Raw genomic sequence first — 8,504 nt, forward strand, 5'->3', positions numbered from 1 at the left:
GTGCATCACAATGGTTCCCTTGTTCCCTATAGAGTGCACTACTTTTGACCTTAGACCACATATTCAATTTATAATGCACTGCTTTTGATCGCAGGGAATTCCTATTTAGTGCAAAGTAGGCCACTATATAGAAAAGGCGGCCATTTTGGACAGAGTGTTAGTTTCCCTCCACTCCCTGTTCAGTTTGATTTGATTACTGAACAGGCTCAGTGCTGGACCTCTTGGTTGTTGTATAGATGTAGTTGTCTTTATTGATTTGTTGAATGATAGATGTCCTGTAGGTCCTCCCAGGAGTGCTGATGTGACTTAAGTGAAGTGGCACCATCTTACAGGAACCACTTAATGAGTCCGCTTGAAACGGATCGCTTGGTTTTTATATTCAAACACCCCTTCAAAAAGCCCTCCAAAAATAAGAAGTGCACAGTACGCTCAGGGGAAAAACGATTAGACTTTTAAGATACTATTTTCCTTCTGAACTACTTGTAACACTCTCCTTCCTTGCACCTGGGGGCTCTGACTGCTGTCTTTCTTGGCTTTTAATGATGATGTCCTGGCTTCCAAAGGGCTAATGTGTGTGACTGATGTCTGGTATTCTAGCCTAGCGAATGACAGTGAATGATATCCCTGAAGAGATGCTGTGAGGTCCTCTGCTGAGAGACACTCACGCCCTTTGTGTTTTATAAGCGTGTCACGCTGCTCGGCAGCTGTCGGTAGACTCACCCCGCTGAGAGTGCCATTTGGGAACGTGTAGACTGCTGGGGCGCAGGATAACAGCGTGGCGTTCCAGCGCTGAAAATCTTTCCCGCCTCTGGTGTCCGAGAGGACATGACTCATCGTCCTGATGGATCTCTGTCGAGGCACGGGGCTTTCATCCGTTTGTGCTAGGCGTCAGTTAAAGTGATGAGACGATGATTGAGGCGTGCCAGGGTATTGCCTGGAGCCTTCATGAGATGCCTGGTGTAATTTATTCTGTCTAGGCCACAATGGCAGGATTAGCTGTGAAAAGAAAGAAAAATAACCTGAGAAAAAAACCGGCAAACTTCCAATGAGCGACAGGATCTGATCTTCCTGTTCCGTCTTGTATCCAGTGCATAGATCAGTGTCCTCGGTTCCAACCTCCAGCCCTAATTTCTGACACATTTCAACTGGCTGTGGATTTCAGCCCAGGTCCTCATTTGGCCTCTCATTACGGAAGTGTGTATCGCTTTCTGCTGGTGTCTGTCAGTGAGGTAAAAAGTAATTTGGGGGCCAAATTGTTCAGGAGAGTCTATTAACTGGGCTGCACGGTTCCTAATCTTGTCTGTGTGTGTGGTGTGCAGTGTCTGAAACCTTCAGGTCTCAGGGCATTAGGTACAAAGTAGCTTTCCTACAGAGCATGACCATACAGATTCACTTAGGACACAGCACGCTGGCACTGGATCTTAGATGGGAATGTGCTTTAACCCTGTGAAGAAGCCCTGCCTCCCCTCCCAATACAATCTAGTCATTCTATTTCTTATACTCCCTCCAACCTGACAGTTTTGAGATGCACTAGCTTATGACAATGTCATGTTTGCTGATGTCGATGTGATTTATGCAGAGCATTGGGGGACTGGGTTAATATTCTTTCTACGCATGGCTTCCCTGCTGAGTTTCTCCCAGCGTTGGGCTTTTGGGTGGGTGGAGGAGTTTAGGGAATAGACTTTGTGGGTCAGTTGGCAAGAACAAGTTGCTTTAATGCAACTTTGAGAGTAGTAGTTTGAGTGTGAGAATGACTCGACACAATCTATGGGGCCTCTTCTGTCTCACTCTACACCACGGTAGTGAAGTTCTCTAACAACCCCCGGTACATGTTCAGATCACTACCTACCTCTCCCATCAGTCCCCCCACCGCAAAGTATCGAGGTGTCAGTGATAGAAAATCCGGGGGCGGCAGCATCCATAATGAAGTGTATCTCACAAAGCTCTCAACGCCCGGGGATATCTCAATCAGTTTCCCTTAAACCCCATTGCCAAACTGAAACGGCGATTACGCCGTTTGCCTGAGAGGCGGGTGACATTAAAGTTTAAATAACAGTCGTGAGACGGCAGATGTTTTTATGCCGAAGGAGACGCTAGGGTACTCCTTAAAAACCTGGATGGCTGACTGGCTGCTTCTGCTGCTGATGCCATTTGTGCTCTCTTGGTCTCTCTCTCTCTCTCTCTCTCTCTTATCGCTCTTTTCTCCTCTCTCTCTCTCGCTCGTTCTCTCTCTCTTTATCTCTCTTCATCTCTCCTCCCCTCTCTCTATCTCTACCCTTCGCTTCTCTTTATCTCTCTTTATCTCTCTCTCTATGCTGCTACACATCACTGTGTTTTATTGGCAAACTCCAGCAGGCACATGTGATGAGAGAAAAACAGGGGAAAGTAGAGGATTCCTTATAGAAGGTAAAATATGTTAGCCCTGGATTAGCTGGGGCTGATTCTGGCTGGGGCTCTGTGTGTGTGTGTGTGTGTGTGTGTTGAAGTAAGCACAGCTGCCAGCTTCAGTATTACCACTGGTATCCCAACGCCTGGGCCATAGGACATCACTCACTTACCAGCCTTTCCACCTGTACTGACACTTCAAACTAAGACCCATTCACACAAATCTATTACCAGGAATAACCCACTAAATGACTAGGTCTCTCCCCTGTTTTAATAGGTGGGACTTGATACTAGGGCTAAGGGTGGACCATGTTGTCACAAAAGTGCTTTGCAGGTATGAAGGGGTTAGTGGGTTCAGGTGCTAGTTTGCAGCAAGGTAAACCTCCAGTGGTTTAGTTGCTGGTTCAACTCCCCAGTTTTAGATTTAGTATGCTGGCATTGTAGCGCTCATCATTTAGCATTGAGACGTGTGGTGCATATTGGGCTGAGAAACACCGGAGTTCCTCTCTCTCTCTCTCTATTTGTGGCAACTCCGGAGGAGAGAGAGAGAGGGGGGTTGTGTGTATGTGTGAAGTTCACCCTTCTGCCAATGGACAAATCATCAATGCTGTCAGTGCACAAGTTGTGTGTGTGTGTGTGTGGGAGGGAGGGAGTGTTGTTGTTCATACTACTATGTGCCCCCCTTTCTCTCTCTCTTCTCTCTCTCTCTCTCTCTCTCTCTCTCTCTCTCTCTCTGTGTCTCTGTCTCTCTCTCTCTGTCTCTCTCACCTTCTCTGTCTCTCTGTCTCTCTCTCTCTCTCTCTCTCTCTCTGTCTCTCTCTCTCTGTGTCTGTCTGTCTGTCTGTGTGTCTCTGTGTCTCTCTGTCTCTCTGTCTGTCTGTGTCTCTGGTCTCCTGTCTGTCTCTCTCTCTCTGTCGTCTGTTCTGTCTGTCTGTCTGTCTGTCTGTCTGTCTCTCTGTCTCTCTGTCTTCTCTGTCTCTCTGTCTCTCTGTCTCTCTGTGTCTCTCTGTCTCTGTCTCTCTGTCTCTCTGTCTCTGTCTGTCTCTGTCTCTCTCTGTCTCTCTCTCTCTCTCTCTCTCTCCTCTCTTTCTCTCTGTCTCTCTCTCTGTCTCTCTCTCTCTCTCTCTCTCTCTCTCTCTGTCTCTGCTCTCTCTGTCTGTCTCTCGTCTCTGCTCTCTCTCTCTCTCTCTGTCTTCTCTCTCTCTGTCTCTCTCTCTCTGTTGTACCTCTTTTTGCTGGAAGTGTGTCTTGAATACATTCGTGTGTGATTGCATGCAATATTCATCTCTGACCCTAGGCACTTCGACATGCCTGCCTTCACGGTCACTGTAAAGCCTGATGAATGAGTGTATTAAGCACACTTGCTTTTTCGTGACCATAGTTCAAATATTGTAGATAGTTGAATGAAGGGGTATTTTCAGACCAGTTAAAATGTTTGTAGTTTATTTTATGATGGGAAAGAAGCCTTCTCGCATTCCACACACACACACAAATGTTCACGACCTTCACCTGCCTCTCCCTTACTTAAAAGAGCTGCCTCCTCTCTCGCTCTGGCTCTCTCTCTCTCTCTCTCTCTCTCTCTCTCTCTCTCTCTCTCTCTCTCTCTCTCTCTCTCTCTCTCTCTCTCTCTCTCTCTCTCTCTCTCTCTCTCTCTCTCTCTCTCTCTCTCTCTTTCTTTCTATTTCTGCTCTCTCTCTTTCTATTTCTGTCTCAGTGACTGGAATAAAAGTTAAAGTCAGAATAAAGTTACAAGTGGCGGGCTCTTAGTGTCCGGACTCCTTTCCTCTGCCCTCAGTAGACAGTGAATGGTGCCAGAATCATTTCAATTCTCACACAGCAAGGCTATTACAGTTAAGAGCGAGGACTGTTCCCCCAGTGTGGGAGGTGAGTACACCTTACACCGTCCTAGGTTCACTTGAGTCATACAGATCGAGCCGGCCTCTGTCTGACTGGCCAAGAGACATGTTAGGGACGTTCATATGCCCTTAGTGGCACGCCGAGATGGCTGGCTCCAGTCTGAACTCCTGACCCGGATAGCTCTAGTCTCACCTGATCGTTTGTGAACTGTTAAGCGTGGCACCCCACATGACAGCATGCTCAAGATTAGTAAAAGTGTTATCTTTGTGTCATTCATTTTCGAAGGCAAGATTAGAACGCAGAATTCGCTCCTGGGAATTCAAAGAGATTGGGGGTTAGAATTAAGTTGAATGAGGAAGTAAAGCGAGGCAGCAGGACTAAGTAAGGTAAATTAAGCGAGGCAGGGGTAAGTAAAGCGAGGCAGGACTAAATAAGGTAAAGTTAAGCTGAGGCAGGACTAAGTAAGGTAAGTTAAAGCGAGGCAGGACTAAGTAAGGTAAGAGGGCCAGCGAGGGGCAGAGTTCACAGTAGGGGAAGTGAGCGAGGCAGGACTAAGTAAGGGAGTAAAAGCGAGGCAGGACTAAGTAAAGGGAAGTACAGCCCGAGGCAGGACTAAGTAAGGGGAAGTAAGAGGACTAGGTAAGGTATTAAAAGCGAGGGCCAGGACTAAGTAAGGTAAAGTAAAGCGAGGCAGGACTAAGTAAGGGAAGTAAAAAGCGGAGCAGGACTAAGTAAGGGGAAGTAAAGCGAGGCAGGACTAAGTAAGAGAGTAAAGCGAGGCAGGCACGGTGGATTCTTTTTCGCCCTCACGGCATTTCGAACATAGCGTCTCAGCCTGCTGATTGGTCACCTCCTTATTTCCTCTGTTAGTTCAACATGTTGCCTTTAGGGTAATCATATGGCTTTCTCTCTTGTTTTGAAACTTGGCACAAACACACACACACATTACAATGGCTGGCTGGCTTGGCAGCAGGGAGGCCCCTGTCTTGGGTATACTGATGACTGCAGCATTTGCATTCCATGCAACATTGGCATCCGTCTCAATGAGAGCACAGCTCACCAGGCCTGATGAGGTGTAGTTCTAGACATGTAGCTGGGAGTAATACAATCACCAAGAGCTGCCCAGACCACTTCTCAGACAGGAAGTAGAGATATTTGGATGGAGCAGAAGTAGTGAGGATCTAAAGGGTTGGATTGAAAGTGGATTGAATAGGGTTGCTTTATGGGTTTTGTGTGTGTTTTGTGTGTTTGTTTGTGTGTGTGTTTGTGTGTGCGTGTGTTTGTGTGTGCGTGTTCACTTTATACCATTTTAACCAGAATGGCCCCGAGGCTACAGTGCCTCCCGCTCAGCCAATCAATTTGCATTTTAAATGTAATCGAAAGAAAGTGCCGAAATGCAAATTTGTTTTTTCTGGTTACAGTAGACCATCTATTTACAGCCTATAGACAGTGTACACATTGACATATAGGGAGCGTTGGCCAGTGGTTCAGTTGTCTCTTCCCTCTGTTGTGTCTGATTGAGGCTGTAGTACTAGTCCACTACCCTATCATTCAGTCCACACCCCGCCACCACAGGCTGTTGGCACAGACACATTTTAAGGCACAATCTTGATTTGTGTTTCAGCCCTAAAACACCAGCCAATGGAGTAGTACAATCATATCTTGGGTTATGGTAGGCCGGGGACAAGACAGTTGTACTTAGTCATGCATTAAGTTATATTCTTCATGAATCAAGGGGTATTTCATTAAGGCCATTCATTGAATAGAAGAGACCATATCCCAGACTGTGCCATTTTAATTGGGTTCCATATCCCACACTACCTACCTAGCAGTTGCCGGTGTCCCTCCAGTCCAGCAGTTGGTTTATGGCCCCCGACTGTATGCAGAGCCCCCCTCATTCAGTAAAGCGCCATAATCAACTGAATGGGGTCACATCTGTCTGACAGAAGGTTTAGCTCTAACACACACACACTGCCCAGCTGAGGCAGGGCTTATTCGGCAGTTTGTCAATCTCTCCTCCTCAGGTATTAGGCTAGCCTCTGTTTGCTGGAGGAGTGTGTGCATGCGTGCGTCGTATGTGTGTGTGTGTGTGTATGTGTATTGATGCATGCATTGTGATTGCATCCAGCATTCATGACCCTGGGCAGTGGGGAGTGTGATTGCCCTCACCTCTCTCTCTCTCTCTCTCTCTGTCTCTGTGTCTGGTTGGCTGGAGAGGAATCAGGCTGCTGAGACTGACTTCCTGTCTGTAACCATATATTTTAGCGAGGTCCTGTGGCCTGAGAGCATGCCGCCTCTATGTTTGCCTGTCTTGACAAGCCCTCACCCCTCCATTTCCAGGAATAAGTGCAGCTCATATTTTGATTTCGTCTGTGTAAACCAGGCTAAAAGCTCTCAGTAGCCACTTTTCATTAGCACAGAAAAGAGCAGGGGATTGAAATAAAGAAGAAAAGGAAGGAGGATTCTGAATCTAATCCTCTAATCCAGTGAGTTCTGTTCTCTAGTCCCCCGCTCAAGTACACCCACCCTGACACACTGGAAGGGGAGACGGAGAGGAGGAGTCTCGGTGGGGATGAAAAGGAACATTCAACGTTTCGATCAAAGAAGCTGCTTTGTTTTGTGAGTCAAGGAGATGTTGAGTGAAGGAAGGGGTTGTCTATCACAGCTAGTCTATGGGCCCCTGGTTTGCACGTAGCCATACATACACACACACACACACACACACACACACACAGACACTGCTGGTAATAGTCAGGGTGTTTGTCATCAACTATTATACATTATTTATTTACGGTATCTGCCTCAAAGGTCAAACTAGTATAATTGGCAGGGAAGTAGTGGAAGTGGCTCACGTTTGCGCTAAACCTTGGTGCTAATTTGCATAACCTTCTCTACTTTTGTGCGAGGTGAGAGGACTGCAGAAAAGACATGGATAAAGGCGTGAAGTTGTTTTAGATGTCATTCATGGGTTCTGGTGTTTGTGAAGTCATTCATTCACTTTCACAGACACACCCGTTTTTATCAGGATTCCACCACTTAGTAGGAACTCTCCACTCAGGCCTTTCACGCTGCAATCGAACTGCTTCAGCTCCCATCTGATGATTTTTTAAAAATGTAAAACATTTTTTGTTTACATATTTAATTACTTCTATGTGCTGCAATTCAGCTTCTATCTGCACCAATCGTATAAATAAATAAATAAATATCAATAATAAAAACATAGTAACCATATGAGCAGCCTATTATCTTTGGTTTCCCTTCCTATTCCTTCATCCAGAGATTGACATTGGGCGCTGTGTCAAAGTCCATCAACCTGTTCTGCTGGACTCCCAAGAGCGCCACATACCACCGTCAGCATGCCCAGCCCCCCAAGGCCCAGGGAGACTGCAGCACCAACAACCAGCAAGGCAGCCTTCTACTCTTCAGACTACCAGGACACCCAAGAGACGGACCTGGTGAAAGGCGCTCCTCCATCATCACACCCGACGCACACTCACCACTGGTGGACACATTCACTCACTCACTCCCACTCACGCACTCACATATACAGCTCTGGGAAAAATGTATAGACCACTGCACAATTTTCTTAAATCAACATCTCTGCATGTATGACCATTCCATTCCAGTGTCTGTTGAATTCCAGCTCAGGCACACCTTATTCCTCACCCCTGAATTAGGTACTGATTAGGTGATCACATAGACCAAATCTTATTTAACGAGGAAAATCTATAAAAACCACTGCTGTGGTCATCCTTTATCCTCTTGCAATAGGAACAGCTGGATAACAAAAGCATTTTTAATAGTACCTCAAAGTAATATTAATCCAAAATAACTATTGACCATACCAAAGTTGAAAATAAAAGTTTTAAGGTAAGGGAAGAAGGTTCAATTCTGGCTTTACTGGCAGAGGATACAGTGAGCGTCAGGTTTAGCTCCATCCATAAAATTTCAAAAACAGGCGGTTCATAAGAACAAGGTCAAGCAGCAGACATTGTTGACATGACTACAGACCGGCAGAGGCGCGACTCTCTACTGGCCGGGATGGCGCCAGCTCATTCGAATGGCCTCAACAACCAGTAGGATGACATCAAGTGACCTACAAAAAGAATGGCAAGCGGCTGGGGTGAAGTGCACAATGAGGGCAGTTCGAAACAGGCTCTGAGGCTGGGCTGAAGTCGTGCAAAGCTAGAAAAAAGCCCTTCATCAATGAGAACCAAGAAAGGCCAGGCTGGGAGTTTGCAAAAGACCAATGATTGGACCGT

The 8,504-nt window shown here is 46.5% G+C and overlaps 1 pseudogene; it reads left to right on the forward strand.

The window, feature by feature from the left end:
• Positions 1-8,504, forward strand: part of LOC123492691 — a 40,127-nt pseudogene that overhangs the window by 28,558 nt on the left and 3,065 nt on the right.

This window comes from Coregonus clupeaformis, chromosome 15 (assembly GCF_020615455.1).
Source record: "Coregonus clupeaformis isolate EN_2021a chromosome 15, ASM2061545v1, whole genome shotgun sequence".
Lineage (NCBI taxonomy): Eukaryota > Metazoa > Chordata > Actinopteri > Salmoniformes > Salmonidae > Coregonus > Coregonus clupeaformis.